General features: G+C 27.8%; 1 protein-coding gene across 5 annotated transcripts in view; it reads right to left on the reverse strand.

Moving 5' to 3' along the window:
* Positions 1–21,648, reverse strand: part of rols (zinc-RING finger and ankyrin repeat domain-containing protein rolling pebbles) — a 727,654-nt gene that overhangs the window by 622,602 nt on the left and 83,404 nt on the right. For all 5 annotated transcript variants that reach the window (XM_075366784.1, XM_075366781.1, XM_075366785.1 and 2 more), the window contains exon 2: positions 8,507–8,572. The gene's annotated coding sequence lies outside the window, so the exon portion shown is untranslated. The remainder of the gene's footprint in view (positions 1–8,506; positions 8,573–21,648) is intronic.

Genomic DNA, 21,648 nt, shown 5'->3' on the forward strand with positions numbered 1-21,648 from the left:
AATAATACAGCATTAAAGTTATTACAAACAATAAAGTTATAATAGAAATTAAACCTTGTAATTTAGTAAATCTTTGTTCTATCAAGAGGATTAGAAATACACAATAATTTATTTTTTAATATATTAAAAAATATTGAATTATGTAAGTATGTAGCCATTTCTAGGAAAATTATATTCTTCACTTTTATATAAGTTTATATTGAAGAAAATATTTAACAGTATTAATGATTTATATTCATGAAACGTTTTTATAAAGCGTCAAGAAGTCATTGATGTTAGGGAAATACGTGACACAATAACCGGCCATCTTAATACAGCAATCCTTTGAAAAATAATCTTTCATTTCGTCAGATTTTCTAATATGATAATAAATTACGTTTAGACAAATATTAAAATATCGTGTTGGAGTACGAACAGAAAGTTAATTGAAGTAATAAATTTACTTTTTATTTAAAAAATTGAAAAACCATTAAAATATCAATAAATACATACACTAAGAGAAAAATATTAACATCTGGATAATGGAAATTAAAAAAAAAAAAATCTGAAATATTTTTTATTTAATTATCAGGTAATTCATTTAATAAATTCAATTTTATCTGTAATGACTACAGAACGTATTAATGGATATGAAAATTGCAGTTTTATTCTTAATATGATGCTTCTATTATATATTTCCTAAATTTTTAAATTACAAAACGAAAATATGAAACCTCTTCATCCAGATTCACTTTCTTAAGAATGGCTTAAAGAGAGATCTCGAATTGCGATTTCACAGAACTTCTTAGAATCTGAAACAAATTTCTGGTTTCTATTGATCACGTTAATATTCCAAAATAAGAGAATTTCTGTTTATCATGTTTAATTCTTTTACGAATAGAAAAATGGAAAGGAAGTTTTTTTCCCCGATATTTTAGTTACTTACAGAGCCAAATTTGTGTCACAAATGGAATACAAAATATAACAATTCTCTTTCAGTTTTGGCCATAGAATGGTGCTTTCATCACCACCACCAGAGCTTTTTGTTATCCTTCACTTATTTTTTTCTAATTATCGCATTCTTCACAGCAGATATTACCCTCCTAGGGTATCTACATTAACGTTTTCCAGATCTGAAAACCAGTACATCCTTAGTATTAGACAAGAGGCTGCTTATGAGGCGATTCATGTAGTGTCTGTTTCCTGTTTGATGGCTGCATAGAAAGCCTAATAGCTGAACAATCTATCGAGTAAAACCAGGCTTCGTTATAAAAGGAAAAAAACCCGCAAAAATATTGGTGAAAATCGATTTTTTAAAACATAATATTCTCTCTAATACAGTCCAAGATATTTACTCCAAACTCAAAGTAGTATTACTCCTTCTTTTAGAGTTCCCTAAAAATCAACTCTGAGGTTATAAACTATTCTTAAGTAATTAAAATTGTTTCCTAATTTCCGTATCTTCTAAACCTTTAAGGCAGTAGATAGGCTTATTCAGTAGATTGGCAGTAGATAGGCTAAGGTGATAATTTTTCAATTACACGTCTCCCGAGTAAGCCAGACCATAGTTTGGTTAACTTGAGAGGAATGTACTCTTGGTGGTAAGAGTTTCTTGAATGAGAAAAAAATCCTTTAGCGATGTCTTATTTAAAAAGAACAAAATTCCAATCGAGTTTTAAATTTATTTATTAATTCATAATAATAACAGACTGACGTCTAATAACAGTTATACATCTGTTTGATTTTAGTACCCCTTCAGAACTCTTTTTTAAATTAATCCCTAGAAAGTTATTAATCAAAATATTTATTATCTTTTTCAATAAAAAAAATCCCTCTTAGGAATAATTATGCCAAATTTAAATTTACTAAATACACTGCCACAAAGAAAAAACTGAATAAGACATTTAACTGTCATTCCAAAAAATTACGACCTAAGCATTTTTTTTCACGTGGAATTTTATTTAAAAGTCTTTGAAATGAAAAGCTGGTACTTTTTATACCACTAGTTCTGTGTATTAATATTGTGTAGTTTTGTGTAACCATCAGTTGGATTTAAATAAAAATGATATTGAGACTTTCATATGCAAAGTTGCTGCAACAGGATAAGCCGAACTGAAGGTACATAAAACTATAAAAGTATGTTTAATAAAAGAAAATCAGATTTTATAATCCGGGAGTAGAAACAAAATTTTCTACTCATATTTTCTTCCACTAGTTAGGCTAGGTTATGATAATGAAATTTTTTTGTTTTAAGCCTTATTATTATTTTTTTATTATTCCTTATTATTATTGTTTTTATTATTATTATTTTAAATAATTATTGTTTTTTCCTTTACAATTTTAGATTTAAATTTATTATTTTTAAACTAAGCGTTACTTTTTAGGTGTTAAAAACATATAAAAAATTATCTACAAACAATTTACATAAAAGATTTAAATACAACTAGTGATAAGATGTGAAACTATAAATATACTCGTATTTAATATACCATACATAAATTTCTCTTTTAGCTTGTAACTTAATATTAAACAATTCTCTTTAAGTCCCATATGTATAAAAACAAATCTATTCCGACATATCATGTCACGGACATAACTTAATTCGGACTATGAAAATAAAATTCACAACTGTTAACCAGTTATGGTAGAAATCGAATTAACCATTTTATTCTGCAAATTTAAATCCATTAGAACGTAGAAAAAAAATTTAATAAATAAAGTTGTGCAAAAAATTAAAAAAAATATAACGAAAAATTCACTCGCCACGGAGCTGTTTCAAATATAATAAACAACTTGTTTAGAAAAGGCAAGCAAGCTACTCAATCGTTAAGAGCAACGTTAGAGTAACATTATTTTGCTATTTATTATTTTGTAATTGAATCAGCCCCTTGACGAATAAAGTTTTGTAATTTTTATTTTCAAGTTTTCTCTTCTCTTAATTAATTAAATATTTTTTCTCTCTGTTTTAAGCAAAGAATTGTGCGAGGCAAACAACTGTTTTTTGAAGTACATTCACTATAAGTGTTTTTCGGAGGTTTGTAGTATTCACCATTTTTTCTTTATATCCTTCTGTTTTTGTGATAAGGACATTCTTTTTTTGATATATATGTTGTGATATATATAGATATGTATGGCTGTGTAAAACGAAATGTTCTGAGTTACTGACTGAATGATTCATCAACGCACATATCAAATCGCTTGACCTAAATAGAGTAATTTTAGAGCGACATATTATTTTCATAAGATAGGCTATACAATGTAATATAATACTCTTTTTTGTTCTAAGGAATTTAAAAAAATCCGTCATAAAGGGAGGAAAAAAATGGGCAAATTTTATGAAAATTCTACATGTAAGAAACCGAATGAGTTATTGTCATGAAGACTGGTGCTTAATATTTCATTAAAAACAAATTTCTCGTATATCATAATTTTAAAAATCCAACGTGGCAGAAAGGGAACGGACCAAAATATGATATGAAAATTCTAATCTAAATGAATGTAATGCTTAATGTCTGTGTTCTAGGGACCGATTTCGGTCTGCTTTCTACATTGATTTATTGTTAAAATTCGATACGAAATATTGCTTTTTTGCCTATCAGTTAAGATTTAGATCAATTTAAACTTAAATATACCAATTTGCTAATATTACCAATAATACAGCAACTTTTAAATTATATTAGAATTTTAAGAAAATCTAATTTTTATTTTGAAATAACTTATTGTAGATACAAATCCAAAATCTACGCGATCGAAACAGCGGACAACAGATAATATGTACATATAATATATATGTGTCTGTGTATGTTTAAAGTGGAAATAAACAGGCTAAATATGTACGAGTACATAAAAGTGTTTTATATAAAAACATTTAACTGAGATTATAGTATTTAAATAGATTAAATTTTCATATTCATCAACACATCATTATAATATTTTAATAATGATCCAATTTACATAGTATGTTCTACGTATGTATATTAACCCATGCACCATGAGCATAAAATTCCTCTTTTTTATTACAGCTCTATGTTTCACTAGGCTAATTCTACACATAACAGATACGATAATATTATAAACCCGTGAGGCAATATTTCATAAAACCAGTAGATATCTTGTCAATTTCATTAAAAAAACTTGTTTTACTTTTATTATTACTATTTTTTTTAATAAAAATTCTTGAATAATAATGTAATATATAGTGTAATGCAACATATACGAACACTAAAGGTAATTTAGTAAATGTCAAACAGATATTCAATATTCTGTAATGTAATTTTAAGATTTACATATCGGCTAGTTTACAAGTAAACGTTAGATAAAAATACATAAATATTACAAATTAAAAATAAAAATCAATAAATTATTTGTTATTAGGACTATCCGTAGTTATAAACATATATAAATTGCTTAATAAATGCAATTTCAAGTAAATAGAGCTGACCTGTATTGGCATATGTTTTATAATTTAAATATGTTACTTCTTTCAATGTCTTACTTAGAATTACTATAACAGTAAAATTATTACGTATATAAAGTATTACAAAAGTTTTTTATGTTAAATAAAATCACCTAATGCCAAGCAGTACAAAAATTTCAGTACCAAGTAGAATAGTTGTAAAAAAATAAAATAAAAATAATTTTTTTGTTTCAAGACTCCTCATTTGGGAGCTGAATGAATTCCGCCAAAAACCTAAACACAAGAGGAAGGAAAAATAAAACACAAGAAAATGACAAACTGGGTCTTTTACCGAGATCGTTAAGCTTCTTTTGAAAGGTCGCCACTTTTCTTTCACTAAAAAGCAATACATTAACATGATAATTGGTAATACCGCTTTGTTATGCATTTTTTAAAAAATAAAAGCTATTTTCACTATTAAATATTCATTAATTGACACGTTAACATGTTTACTGTTCACAGAAAATGAAACCGCCATTTTTATTCTTCACAGACAGCAAACACGCGTACGTTTCGTCTATATTTCGTCAGATGGCGCAAGCTATCAGGGTTCAGAAAATACTAGGATATGTATAAAAAAAGATGAAAAAACTATTTAATACATATAAATATAATATAATATAATCATGATAATAAATATTAATTATTAGGTAAAACAATAATAAAGGTAATTATATTTTTTGTGTATTATTATGATGAAAGGTAAAAAAGTAGCTGAATTACGATTAAAAGATCAACATACATTTTAAAAGGATGTATGAAAAATAACTGCTAACACAAACACCAAAATAACATTTTCATTATAAAAGTGTTAGTAAATCTTATTACTTCCCCCTAAAAAAAATATTGGTAGAAAGGTGAAAATATAATTGTTTATCCTAAATACCAACAATAGAAAAAAAAGGTGAATAATACAAACCCCCGAAAGTTACAGTGAGAATGTATCAGAATGTGATGTGTGAATGTATGAATGTATCAATTTGAATATATGACTTAATTACCTTTTTAAGGGAGACTTCATTTTAAAAAAAATTTTTCTCTGAATTAAATTAAATTTTTTTTTAAAGAAAAAAAATTTAATAAATTAAGTCGTGCAAAAACTTGAAAAAAATTACAAAAATTCACTCACCACGGGGCTGTCTTTTTCAAATTTCGTCTGTCGAAGACTGTCTTTTTTTGTGATGTAATACGTTTGCGAACATTGTTTTTCTTGTTTGGGTGTAAGAATCCACATACAGGCTATTCTGTTCGGGCGGCCCATAAAATAATAATATGGTTACAAATACTTTTTTAAAAAATTGTTTCATTGGATTGTAAAAGTAAAATAATTTTATTGCGTATAAATGAAGATCATGAATTTACTAAAACAGTGAAATAGGAAATTTAATTTTTGTAAATAATAGTAGATCACATAAAACTGCAAGTAAAGAATATTTAAATAAAGGCAATAAGTAAAGGTGTAAAAGAACCTATTCAATCGTAAAGTGCAACATCTATTTAGAGTAACATTATTTTGCTATTTATTATTTTGTAATTGAAACAACCCCATGGCGAGTGAATTCAGTTTTATTCACTTTCCTTTTACATTAATCTTTTTCGGATTCGGAGTAAACAATTATTTTTTGAGGGATGCCTTCACACTGTAAGTGTTTGTAATATTTACCATTTATTTTTATTTCATTCTGTTTTTGTTGGTATTTAGGATAAACAATTTTTTTGTGCCTCTTTTAAACTAAAAATGGATTTTTTTTTGATGGGGGTGATAAGGAGATTCACTTATACCTTTACTATGAAATTGTATTTTTTTTTTTTTTTGGGTGGTAGTGATATACTTATTTTATCATATAATTAATAATACTTAACTGTAAAGAATCAATAAATTATTTCTTTCATCTACGGTGAGGAGGAAATTTACCTGGCTAAGACGAAGGTTTTAAGAATCATTAGGAAAAACCAGTTTTTTTAATCTTATTTATTAGACCCAACCTCTGTACTTATATCCTTCATCTTATAATTGTTATTGCCTACCAAAATTATAATTTTTTACAATGGCAGATTCATTAGAATTCGAACTTTCTGTAAAATTGACAATTTTAGAGAAAAAAGAAATGTTGTTTCTGATGACTTCGAATCTTCCTTAGGTATTCTTAATTAGGTAATTCTTCCTAAGGTATTCAGAGTGTCTTTGTGTATTTACTCGTACAATAACATTTTCTACCTAATTTTAACAATTTTTTTTCTATGATGAAGTTTTTTTAATAATTCGACATTGTGTGATTATGACGTCACACAGATTAATATTTTTTTAAGTGGCAGCTGTGCATATAAAGAGCTTTATTCCAATAATTTTGTAAGAATAACAATAATTAAGGTGGTAGATTAAGTTCATAATTAAACTTGCTACAAATTCATAATGATTTAGGGAGCAATAATTCGGTCGATTCGGCCCGATTCAATTTGCATGTGCTCAGTCATTATCAAGTACGTCTAAATATCTTTAATGAATAAAATAACTCGTTTGTTTAACAATAATTTAATAATTTAAAATATCTGACAATAAAGATTCCCACCCATTCCTTCTTTAATCGGCTTCATTGAAGTTTACTTGAATTAAAATTGCTTAGAATTTCAGATCTGTACAACATTTTCATTTTTATATCTTAAAGAAAACCGTAAATTTTAACGTTCAAGGCCACTTTAACATAGTGGACACACTTCCCACCCACAACTGCTTCGGGAGATTGTGATATTATATTATCTAGAATGAAATGATACACCATTGATCAACATTTTTGTCTCTATTAGCTAAAAAGCTGCATTGTGCCCTTTACTGAAAAAATAAACATCCATCTGAAAAGAAGTTCAGGTTTAAAAAAAGTTATAACAGCCTAATCAAGGAATATCTGCAAGTGTCCGAACCACAATTCTCCGTCGTTCGTTAATGGTGAGCCTTTATAAAACTTAGAACTCAGAAGATAATCTAGATGTCAGCCAGTTTCCTCCCTGAGTAGAGGGAAAGATTGGATGTAGAGCTTTGCAGTTTTTAGGCAATTTTACAGCACGATTATTATTATTATTATTTAATGTTTTTAATGTAATCTGTCTTATTTATAACAATCAAATCATATATTGTTTAACTTAAGTTTATAATGAACGCAGAGGACTTTTTTTAAAACAGACAGCTTATCACCTGCATAATCTGTAATAAAATGTTTTCTCGTAAATCAGTTTATCATTTCAATCAACTTATTATTTTGGTCTTTTAAAACATTAAGTAGTTGATGTGACGTAAAGTGGCTTGGTCTGGGAACTATTGCAGTTAAAGTGCCTCTTTAAAAACTACTGGGATATATTAAAAGTTTTATATGCATTATAATTTACATAACTGAACTTGAATCTCAACAAAATAACAGATTATTGTATATTATCTAAATCATTGACTTTAGCCTTGATGATTTAGTAACACTATCTAGTGTGGATTGATAATTTCTGTGAGAAATTATCTTTATTCTTAATGATCTACCATTAATTTTTTATACTTCTATAACACATATTCAGTCCTACCTGCTTTTACAATGTTTTAATTTATTATTAACCACTATTTCAACTTTTCAGTTTCGTGCAAAAAAATCGATCCATCCTTAGGTCTAACAACGTAAAGATATATAAATCGCAGGTAATTTGATTAAAAGTATTTAGTTTGTGTAAAAACTAACTATTCAATACAAATTAATTAATAATTTATCTAATAAATCCAATATGAAATAATAAATAATCCAATATATAATAAATTATAATAATTACAAGCAGATTATTTATAGATTCACGATAAATCATTGATACTTTAAAAAAAAATATTTGAAACTGTAAAATTATACTATAAAATGAACCAATAAAAAAACATAAATCAATAAATAATTGGATATTAAATATAATTTAAGTTACTTACTTTCATTTATTGTTGTAATATATTTTGGCAATTAAAATTTCAATGCTTTGAGCCTAATTTATATTTACAAATATGTAATAATTTTTCGTATTGATTAAATAATTACTAACATTTAGACGTACCTGCTAGTAGTCCACTTGTTCGGAAACAGTGACAAGATTATTAGTTACGTAACCACGAAATTCAGTCTGTAAAAAATAATAAAAAACAAGAAGAATAAAATAATATAACAGAAAATAAAATAAATTGACCAGCTAGTCTGGTTTAATCAATTTGAAATAAAATTTTTTTCTTATGAATATTCAATAAAATACACAGACAAAATTAAGTAAAGATACAATTTTCATTATAGACATTGCAGGATTTGAACGATTTCTCCAACATAAGGAAAATAATTTTCTCGCTGATATCTTGTTTTGGACCTGGGAAAAACGTTTTCTCCTAATTTAGATTTAATTCAATTAAGCCCTTTATTTTTCACGTATATTAAATAAGATATAAATTTTTTAGTGTTGTATTAGCTACAAATATTTAACATTCTGAAATTATTAATTCATACATTTTTTCATAATTTTGTTCATGATATACACGGAACTGTTCTTTTACTTTGTCTATTCTTCTTTTTTGCTGTCGCTACCGTAGTTATCTGATTTATTATCACTAAACAACTTAAAAGAAATATGAAATTTTATTTTGATTCTTGTTTTCTCGCATTTATACAAAAAAAGGATTCTGAAAATAATACTATTTTTTATGTTTTACGTATTATTACTGAGAAAATCTAAATAGGATTTTAAGGAAGATTTAAGTTTTTATCAATCTTTAGATTATATCTGCGTTATTGTTATTATGACCTTATAAGTTTCCAGCCAGTCGAAATTTGAGTTCAACTTGCTATCTTTGCTCATTACAAACCATCACCTGTATTAAAATGAAGTATAAAATGCTGTTGAATAGATTTCCACACAATTCATTAAAAATAAATAAACAAATAAAAATTAAATAAAGTATTATAAAATGTTTTAAATATTTTATCATAATTTGAATTGAAAAAAAAAATGTGTGCAAGTTGTTTACAAAAGTATTACTAGCGATGGTGGTTAGTCATTAATTAGATTTTAAGAAGAAATAAATATTTTATAAGCATTTACGTGATATAAACGAGTCAAGCAGGACGGAAATCGTATTCTACAGCTATTACCCGCGTTGTACATTCGATAATATATGAAAAAATAATAAAAATAAATTATAAAAATTATACGTCTCAGGTTGTTGCTACAAAACTCCATGATCTAGCTTTGAAGTGCTTTCATGCACGCCGTGTTCTCCGGTTTTCGCTGCCAACGATTATTTCCTCTTCCCAAACTTAAAGAAATGGCTCGCTGGACGGAGATACAGTTCATATGATGAAGTCAAAGCTGAGGCAACCGCTTATTTTGCATGAATGGACAAATCGCATTATACTGAGAGTATTAAAAAGTTGTAAAAATATATCGAATTGCAAGGTAACTAGGTTGAAAAATTAAAAACCATTCAGAAAAATGTTGAGTTTTCTGTGTCAAGCCAAGAACTTTCCGAACAATCTTGGACTAAATGCAGACAAACGACAGCCCGTTTGTGCTGAAGGTTTGTATCTACAGCCCATCACAGAGAATGGCAGTGCAAAATGTCGATCAACTTTGATATTTTACATCATGAATGACTTATCTAGATTTAAAAAACCGTGCGATCCAGATGATACGGGCTGTCCTGCCATGCCGGATACACAGTCGGTAGGTGGGGAGGCCCGTTAATCAGAAGGACACCTCTCCGGACGCAACACTATTTGCTTCACTGTGGACCCGTCACGGAGGGGGAGAAAAAAAATAAAGATTTAAAATAAAAAAACAAAAATATTTCTTTAATTGAAATCTAAATTAAGAAATATTTTATTTATTTTTATCATTTTTTTTATGTATAAAATAACTATTTATTCTTATAACATGTAAAAAAAAATCCCTTTGGGCACGCCGGAAGGCGGATGTAGATTTCGCCGGTAATAAGTAGAGGAATAAAAAATATTTCCACCTTTAAGTTAAGAAAAACTTCAAATTTACTCAATACGACAATGGTTGCATGTAAAAAACGTTTCATATGTTTAGCATACGGCAAGCCCCATCTTCTTACAATTCCAGCAACATTTTGGTCATCCCTTGCTGTTCGGGTTAGTCATACCAAAAATTGTTTCAAACACACTTTTTAGGTAATGTTTAGAGGACTAACGACCACTTTAAACCGATTAGAAGATACAGTGCCTATTAAGGGAGGTATGATTTTTTTTGCCTTCAAAACCCCATTTTTCCACCACCTGGGCCAATGATTGGTAATATAAAAAAAAAATTACTTTAATAACGTTTAGGTCCTTTCACAAAGAATAGATGGAACTTAACTTTAAATGAATTCGATATTTTACTTAATAGGAAAGTTATTAGCGATATATATATATATATTTATATATATATATATATATATATATATATATATATATATATATATATATATATATTATATTATATTATATTTTATACAATTGTATATGTCACTTGGTACCCTTTAAAATAGGTAGCTTTCATGAAACCTACCTAAAATGCATGAATTCAATCCGTTAAAAATTGATTAAATTAAATAAATTTCAAATTTCTACTTTAAATAAATCTTTCTCGATCAAAAATGTATAAGAAAAACATATTTCTTTCAAGTCAAATAACTGGAGGCTTGATGCAAACGTCATAAATCTAAAATTAAATCAATAATTTTACGTATTCAAAAATAACATAAATATATTTTGTATTTACCTATACTGTAATAGTTATTCATTTTCTTATTACTCTAAACACAGTTTTTGTGTAATTGTAGCACAGTATCCTTCAGTGAACCCATTAGTACGGTAATGTAGCAATGCCTTACTACATTACTGTAAACTGAATTCTCAGTAATGTATTTATTCCTCCATTCATTGAGATTACTTTAGCTTTTTATTTAATAATATATATATTTTTTAATTCACAATATCTGAATTAAAGAAATATCTATTCTCTGATTTAATTGCATTATCCAAGAAATGTATTCAATCTTTGACTCACTGTGAGGGTGGGAAGACTACACTGTGTAAAATATTAAATTTAAGTTTAGATAAAATTTTACAATTGATTTTCATCGATACTAGATTTGCCGTTCTCGGAATTATGGGACATTTTCTTGCAGTTTGATTAATATTCTGAACATCATACATTTGTCAATAATTTTGCTTTCTTTCTTTTATTCAAAAATAAAAAAAAACTTAATAAAAATTAAACGGGTAATAATTTTTATATAAAATCGTTCGAAACCTTTAGATGTGATAAATGGTTAAGGGTTATAGAAAGGATCTAAGAAAGTCTTCGGCTTGGATATTATCTTTTAAGGGATGAACATCCTTCCTATGTCTTAATGAAGAGCCTAATTTCCTTTCATAAACTAATAATGTTACTGCTTTGCTTTTCTTTTCCTTTGATGTAATATTATCTGACGTTTTGTATTTTGTTAGTTTTACGGACTTTTGTACATTTACAGTATGAACCTCTGCAAGTGAATTTATATAAATGGACTATTGCCATATATGTATGTTTTATTGAACTAATTCATTGGAAATTTCTCATCAAGAACTTATTGTAATTCTATTTACGTATGGTTCTTTCTTGGAACCGATTTTAAATAAACGACTTGTGTTAGAAGAAAAAAAAATTATAAAGCGTTTAAAAATCCCGGCGATGAAGAGAATTACTCTTACCTATAGAAGTTGCAATATAAAAGTAAGCTGTTAAAAAAATAATAATAAAATAAAAGTACGGGTACAAATAGTTTTATATTTTCAAAATTTTTAGGTATGAAGTTTTCTTATTCTTAAAATTTAATTATATGTTACTTTATTTATTAATAGTAGTTGTTACAATTTTATTTAGCTTTGTTAAACAATTTAGATTTTTATAAAATAAAAAAATCTCATTTGCATTAATATTTGCCTTAATTATTTTATACAGAGTTTCAAGTGCTCCAATTTTTGATGATGAAGACCTCACAGTAAAAAATAAATAACAATATAATCTAAATATCTTCACTTAATTAACATATAAAGTACAAATAAAAACTCTAAAATAAATTTAAATTAGTGCTTTAAGTTTTTTACGTAGTAATATTTTAGACATTATAATATTTTTTTTATGTAATTATAAAATTTGTATGCAGAATAATGATGCGGGATCCAAAGAAAGTCGATTACTGTTATTCGTTTTTTTTTTAGGTTTTATCTCTTATTGTGTTTTGGTGGTTAAGTTGTTTCATATGTAAAACAGGACAGCTTATTCTCAATACTAATTAAAAATATAATTATTTTGCAATAACTTTCGTTTTTAATCGAAAGTTTACTTACCGATTGTTAATCGGTAAGTTTGTGTAACCTTTATACGAATCGCTATCTCATTCATTACAGTTACTACTATTATTCATATTTCCATATTAAAAACGAGAGGATAAGAATGATATGATGATATCATCAGTCGTAATTAACAATTAAACAAGTAAAATGGGTATTTGAAATATTACAGTATACTTTTCAGTAAGATTTATTCTACTTATATTCATTGCTGGTAAGATTTATCAGCGAAACATTTCTTCAGTATTTTATTATAGTGTATCCTGATAGACAGAACGATTAAAACTTGAACTCAGTGAGGGATTACTACAGTGAGGGTGAATCGGAAATAATCACCCTTTTCGAAAATAAGTTTCAATAAAAAACAAAAATTAAATTAAGCTATCAAAATGTTATATAAAATTTTTTAACCGTAATAAATGATACTCAAACAATATCAGTAAACCAATATTAAAAATATGTTCACCATTTTATTTGTATTGATCAACAAAGAAATAAAATATTCTCTAATCGATCTTCTTTCTTTTTCTATTTAGCCTCCGGAACCACGTAAGGTCCTTCAGAGGATGAATGAGGATGATAAGTATGAGTACAAATGAAATGTATTCTTGTACAATCTCAGATCGACCATTCCTGAGATGTGTGGTTAATTGAAATCCAACCACCAAAGAACACCGGTATCCACGATCTAGAACTCAAACCCGTATAAAAGTAACTACCTTTACTAGGATTTGAACCTTAGAACTCTCGACTTCGAAATCAGCTGATTTGCGAAGACTCGTCCGGGTTGGTCTGTTATCGATCTATAAATATTTCATTTTATCGTTCGGTTTGATTTCATAAAACAATTCCTATTGATCTAATAAATTGTATTCATAATAAACTGATACAACGGGAAACAAAGAAAATTCGACTTAAAAAAACAAGTTTTTAAAGAAGTATTTTATCGAGCGTTTTTGAAAAAAAATTATACTATTATTTTAACAGTTTATTTTCTTTTAGTTTTAAATATGGTCAATCTAACTATCATCATAATAATGCAGTTATTGACATCTTGCGATTGTCATGTTTAGGAATTAAAAATAATTTAACTACAACATGTTTTAAACTTAATATATGAGATAGTAAAAATTAGTGAACGTTGCGTGTCAGTGACAGAATTTTATAAAATACATGGAATTAAAACGCGTATCTGAAGCAACGAACAGGTGACGATGGTATGAATAATTTTTCATGCCATACAACGGCGCCAACTTTCGTGTGGTTCATTGATTTGTTGTCTGCAGAAACAACAGACTGGTTTGAAAGATCAGAAATCAACGTAAAAATCGGTAATTTTGATACCAAAATGTGTAACCTTTATTTGAATCGCTATTTCATTCATTAATCTATCACAAAGCCATTCATGATAAGTTTACAGGATTGGAATTCAGCAGTACACAATAAATGATAAAACCTTATTTTAGCCGGAAATTTATAATACTCTTATGTTTGCTGAGTATATTTTATTTAATTAGAACAAAATATTAGTTATACTATAAATAAAATTAAAATGATTTTCTTAATCAATGGAATAATTGTTATATTACATACATTTTACAATAAGCGAAATAGTGTTGTGGAATGAAGTATATCAGAAGACAATAATGAGTGAAAAACTGTTCAAATAAAAAACACTTAAACGAAAAAAAATGATAGTAGGAGGATGATTAAGGGTCAAGTCTAAAATTATGGTAATATATTTTGGTACTTACGTATTAACGCCACCGCAGCTGCAGCTTTATTTAAAATTGAGTATTTATTTTTTTGAATCTCTTTATTAATTTTAAGAAATGGTTATTTATATTTATTTATTTTATAAATATAATTTAACCAAACTTAAACTACGCTCGCTTCGCTCGCTAACCTTGACTAATTAACACCGTAATTTTTTGAGTATTTATTTAATAAATTCAGTAATTATTGCAATTATTTGTTATTTAAATAACAATAAATACTTATCGAAGCGAGCGTAGGTTAAATTATATTTATAAAATAAATAAGGAGACTGTTTTGAATCTATGCTAAACTATATATCGGCTCATTTTCCACTGAAATCCGATTGACTACTTTGTTTTTAAATACAGCTGTAGCTGCGGTGGCGTTAATACGTAAGTACCAAAACATATTACCATAATTTTAGACTTGACCCTTAATCATCCTCCTACTATCATTTTTTTCGTTTAAGTGTTTTTTATTTGAACAGTATTTCACTCATTATTGTCTTTTAAGGTAAGCTTATAATCGGAAAAACTTAAGGACAAAAGGTAACATTTTTGTAAATAAAATTTATAATAATTACATACCGTGTAGTCAATTCGAAATGATAAAAACATAATCTCAAAAAACATTAAAATTTAAAAAAAATATACTTTCTCAGTTCTATAAATTAGGAGGTTTTAAATTCATCGAAAAATTTAAATCAGCTATCAAAAATTTATTAACCCTTATGGGTTAGTAAATTTGTCGACTTCAAAAAGTATTAAACTCCATTTTGTGTTTTATTTATCCTTTAATATGGAACATGCGTTTACAAAGAATGAATAAGATAAGGTAGTACTTTAATTTCTTAATAATTTAAGGAAAGCCAGCTGTTAAGGAAGGAAGCCATAGAAAGGAAGTTTCTCTTTTACTTACCAACAAATTAAAAAAAATTTTGTTCCTGAAAATAGAACTTGCTTTGAACAAAATGGCTTCAATATTGAAATTTTTAAGATTCTGTAAATTTAAGAGGCCTCGTGATTGAGAGTCCCGGGAACGGAACGAAACTCAAATGTTAACAGCATCTAGTTTTCATTTTCTATAAAATGGTAAAGCTATTGGGATCAAGGAGGCCTGACAATCCTTTGTTTCATTATTTTTTTACTAAACTCTGAAGTTACAAGAGGTTTTTAAAAAAGAACAGTTCAAGTATAACATTATTTATACCAAAAGCAGAATGTATTTCAAGAAAAAGAAAACAGTTCAAACAGACATGTTTCTATTTCTCTTAATTTAAAGGGCTCTAGCAAACCCTACTTTTTAGGATGCAAGAAAAAGAAGTAAATGCCTATTAAGGCAGATCTTATTTTTAAAAGGAATATTGAAGCACTTAATTTTTGTTATTTGAGGAAGGATAGAAGGTATATGGACTGGGTGAACAAAGGGCCTAAATATTTTTAACAAGTTTACATTATTTCACCTTTTTCGGAAAGTAAGTAAAACGCATTTTGTTAAAGAACAATTCTAAAATCACTTTGAATCTATTTTTCATATTTTAAGGATGCCTAGGAGTATGCGATGACTAGTGGTAAAAGGAAGCCTTAGCTCTAAGATAACGTTAAGTTCCAGACAGAAACAATTTTGTTCTACAAGATAATTTCTAGCAGAAAGAAATTTCTCGCTTTCCTATAGATTCTCCTATTTCCAGCATTTTAGCGGAAAACTTTCTACAGCATATACGCACACATAATAGCTTACAATAAAAATGCGGAAAAATTACATACTGCTTTAGGTAACCATTGTATTGCAACAAGGAAATTCAAGACTACGGGAATGGCTATTAACATATACGTAAACAAAATATATCACACATTAAACTTTACAGCCTAATAAGAAATACAATGATAAAAAACATTTTTTTGATTTCAATATCACAAAACTAAGTCACAGACTACTCAACACTTCATGACATCTGAAGATCACGTAGAACACTAAAAAATATCTAACACACACAAACGCATATAACAACCACATTCACTGACTTAACCTTTATAAAATAAATAAAAATGAAAAAAAGATATATCACATTAAAATGTATAAAAATTATACTAAAGATTGAGAAAATAGACTCCATGAGAAAATAGCCCACAGATTTAAAAATTCTGGGTGAAATTTAGTCTTCAGAATAAAGAACAAGACAATCATTAGTCACATACAATGCCCCTGCAACATATAACTTACTTGTTCCGATAGCACAATGTTCACACTCTACAGACGGGTTGCTACTTCAAAGATAAAATTAATTTTTGAAAACTACATAATTCATAAATACGAGTATATACATAAATACCTAGCAACATTTAGTCGATATTTCAATATTTGCAAACCATTTCATAGGCACAAAAAAATTGTTAACCGTACGAGCGCGCGCACGCATTCACACACACACACACACACACACACACACACACACACACACACACACACACACACACACACACACACACACACACACACACACACACCCACACACACACACACACACACACACACATACACACATACACACACACACACACACACACACACACACACACAATGTCCACATATAACAACATACACATTATGAAACATAATACATAAAAATACGGATCTTAATACGTTCCGATATTCTGAATACCGTCTGAATACATATCCGTCCTACTTCAAAATTACCACCATTAGTAACATCATCAAGGTAATAACAATAGCAATGGTCATTGTTAATGGTTATAAAAACAACTGAAAACGTTTACCATAAGTTATTAAGTACGACTTATTGTAACACTTTGTTCGTTACAAACGAACTTTGTTCGGTTTGTCGTTACAAATGTTCGTGTTGTTAAACATTTTATTAAAACAAAGAACGGTGTAGAGCAATACTCCCATTTGCATTAATTGAATAGCAGTATTGGCATAACGGTCAAAGGGATAATGGTTTCCAATTTGAAACTGTTTGTTAAATTACTGTTACATCTTACATGCTCCTGAAGTTTCAACACGGTTTAAAAAAAAATGTAGATACAAACAACTCAGTATTCTTTGGTAGATCTAAAACAAAACGTTTTCTCATAAACATAAGACATTATTATTTATTTATTGTTAATGATAATGTAATAAAGAGTATCAAAAGTGGTTAAATGTTTTAAGAATTAGCGGGGTAAAGAAATTCTTACACACATGGTACTACGAAAAAAATAATGTTTTAAAGATCGGTTGATTACCCAGGAAGAACAATCAAATTCTGTGTTTTTAAGTAGGCATAATATTTTACATCATGTTGTTTTTTTAAAACAGATGTTTAATAACAGATATTTTATGCTTATACGAAAATTTTATTTTCTGACAAATTATTCATTCAATTAACAGAATTCAATTCTTACAAACATTATTAATTAAAAATAAATAAGTAAATAAAAAGTTAAATGAAAAATTACAGTAATATAAAAAACTTCATTTCATTGAAATTATAAATTAATTGACTATTCTAGCGAAGTTGAACCTACGTCTTAAGTGTAAAAGTACGGTGTGAACATTTTTTCATCTATTAAGCATTCCAATTTATAACGACCGTATACATAAGTTATATTATGTATTAATTTCTCAAACATGGTACCACTGATATGTTAAATAAATAAATTAACAATTAATATAATCCACCTTACCTGCACGTTGATACGTTCCGTAGATCTTTCGGCTTACTTGAAAGCCATCATGGAATGGAATGCAAAGTTGGCAGGAGTCTATTACTCCCTACTTTATCGCAGAACCTGGACAGAGTCCCTTGCTGCTGGATCATTCTAATCGGGCTTGTTTTTAAAAGGGTTATTTTTTTAATCTCGGATCTAATTTTTCAAGTTTTTTCTATTATTATTTTAGTGAATTTAAGACGGATTTAATTGCATTCCAATCCGTTGTTAAACCAGCGTTATCGAACCCATTTCATGGGCCGACCGTGGAAGGCTAGGCTTATAAAGCCTGTCCTCCCGACGTAATTCCCCTTCAGACCGTCCACTGAAGTCCTTTCGGTGCTAACTCTTTAATAGGCTAGCAGGAATACGCCACAACGGGGCACTAGCTATAAGGAGGGAGCAATGCGTCCCCTTCTCCGGAGGAGTCGCAATTGCTGGGATATTTTGTCTTACTGTAAGTTTTTTTTAAATTTAGACCGCGTTTTTGTTTTATGCGCGACTTACCGTGTTTGACGTCTTCAAACTATATAACTCGCGAAAACTTTTCACTCGCGACCCCGGAAACGCGTCTGACGCACTATTCCGTTTATGGCTCATGCGATATGGAGGCCCCTAAGCCTGGTTTGTAAAGCCATCATCAGGAGTTAAAGTTAATTTACTAAAGTCAAAGTTTAAAAATTATAGTTAAAATTTAAAAACAGTTATGACTGTCCCGGTCCTAGTAGTGTACTGAAGGAATAAATATTGTCTTTAAAAAATTTTTGTTCACTAATTAAATTTTAATTACAGTATATATGATATTTTTCCAAATTAGAAGTATTATAATATTTGTAAGAAATATCTAAGATATTCATGAAATTATTATAATTGTATGTATGACCGTATTTTATTATATGTTTAGCAAAGTTAGAATTTTTTAGGTTTATTATTTAATATTTAATGGTTTAATTTATTTATATTACGTAATTTAAGATGATTTTTTAAAGATTTTTTTAAGATGATTAATTTTGCGTAATTAGTGTAGTCATTGAACTTATTTTACAGAAAAGTGGAGGCACGACAAGAAAATGAAAAACACAAAAGAAAAAATAAGAGATTACAGCAGAAGACAAAATTTTGTCGTTTACATTAATGCCCTAGAAGTAAAGCATCTATAAGTAGTTGAGTGTTGTTGATTTGTATATTCAGAACACTTTGTAATTTACTATAACAAATAGTGCAATTAATTATTTACATCTAACAGATAAATTAGTATAAAATATACATATATATTTTACCTTTTGCTGAATAAAATCACTACTAAAACAGCTGCAATTTGTAGCACGTTATGGGATATTTAATACGCACAAACTAATAGTTCGTAGTGTAACCGTTTAACGTATAGAATCATCGGAAATCTCCGCGTATATTCGGAACATTCCGTCACCGTTTAACTTCTTATTACGTTTCATATAAAACGACACTCTTCTACCAGATGCTAACAATGAGCATTAAATGAAAATTTTCCCAAACATGAAGAAGCGGCAGCTGTGTATGCTTTAATTCATCATTCATCATATCATTTAAATTTTTTAACAAAATTATTTTATAAATCATTAGATTAACAAATTCACTGCATCACAAGGTAGTTCATATATTAATTAGCCATAAATCTGTTCTTCTTATTCAAATAAATTTAAATATAGTTAATTAGATACACACACACACACACACACACACACACACACATATATATATTACTAAATCAATAATAATAATAATTCCGCAAATAGGTAGGGCAACGTAAAGACTACTAAACGCAATGTTTTCCACAGAATGATATACATTAATTTGTTAATTTATACTATTTTTCCAGTTTTTTATGACCTTGGTACTTGTGCAGTTACTTTTTTTTTTAATTTTCGTTGGCAAAATTTTCAATGTTCAGTACCATTTCCTCCACTGACTCAGGTAAAGATCCGTTTTTTACAAAATTTTTCTTCACTCCCTATTGTATTCCATGTTTTTTATTTTGTTATAGTTGAATCTAGCAATCAGTTTATATCTTTTTTCTTATTAGTGAATAAGGAAACATCTTTTGGGAAATCTTTTGCTATTTATTGAACACGTTATTCAATCTTTTAATTGATTTTTGACGTTTACTCTTAAGACAGATAAAAATCTGTGATATGCATAATTTAATCTATGTATATATATATCACACTTTTGAATATTTTTTAGTGTATACTTTTAAATATTTATAAAAAACGATTTTTAACGATAATTGAAACCTCAAATATTTTTTTAATAAATTATTCTAATGTGAAATCAAGTTTTGAAACTTTTATTTACTGCTAAACCGTACGTGATTGTAGAGGGATATTTTTACTTTCCTGGCATTATAGTTCTAGAGTTATGCTACAAGAAGGAAAGTATGGTAATCAGTCAAAAAATCGGATATGGCTTTTTTTGCACTTCTTGACGTTTCTTAAACCAGGGACCCAAAAAACAAAATATAGTAGAGGGTAATGTTCATGCGTGTGTAGGCGTGTTTGAAGTTTAATAACTTTTAACTGGATAAAACGAATTTTGTACAAAGTCTCGTGTATACGGGGCAATTCGTTGATAAAATTTTCAGGTCAATATCTCCTGGGCGGGTAGATAGATTTTTGGGGTCAATTTTCTCAAAATTTTGCACACATATCCATTTTATATTAAGCTTAGTACATGCGTATATGCTTGTCTTACCATTAAAAAAGAGATTTGTCCCAAAATTTCCTCTTTCTCAAAAATTGAAAAACGCTATCTTTTTATTTATTGCATAATCAAATCTTTTTTTGTGTCTAACTAGGCACAGTAGAAGTGCAAGATGCTCCAAAAAAATACTTTGGGAACAATATTGTGAATGGGGGAGCCGATCAGAGTTTAAAAAAGATCGATTTTTTGAATTAACATTTTTTTTGTTTTAGTTTTTAATAATAATATTGATTAAAATTCATCGTAATTCACCTCCCCCCAAATCTTATTTCTTTTATTGATTGTACAGTTTTCAGTAGATTTTTTCTTGTTTCTTTCATTTAACATGGTAAACATAAAAAAATCAACAAATTTTCTTGAAAGATGATTTTTGACGGGGGAGCTAAAAAAATACTGATTTTTTGAAGTTTTTAAACTTTTCTTGATTTAGTTAAACAGTTAATGATAATTTTACAATAAAACTTCATCAAAAATTACCACCAAAAAAAAAATTAGGTAATTTTGTCCTATAACATTATTTTTCCACAATATGAGAATAAACATTATAATTCTGTTGTCAGTTTTTTTTTTATATTAGAAATCTTACTTTAAAATAAAAATTTGTGTT

The sequence above is a fragment of the Lycorma delicatula genome, chromosome 5 (assembly GCF_047948215.1).
Source record: "Lycorma delicatula isolate Av1 chromosome 5, ASM4794821v1, whole genome shotgun sequence".
Lineage (NCBI taxonomy): Eukaryota > Metazoa > Arthropoda > Insecta > Hemiptera > Fulgoridae > Lycorma > Lycorma delicatula.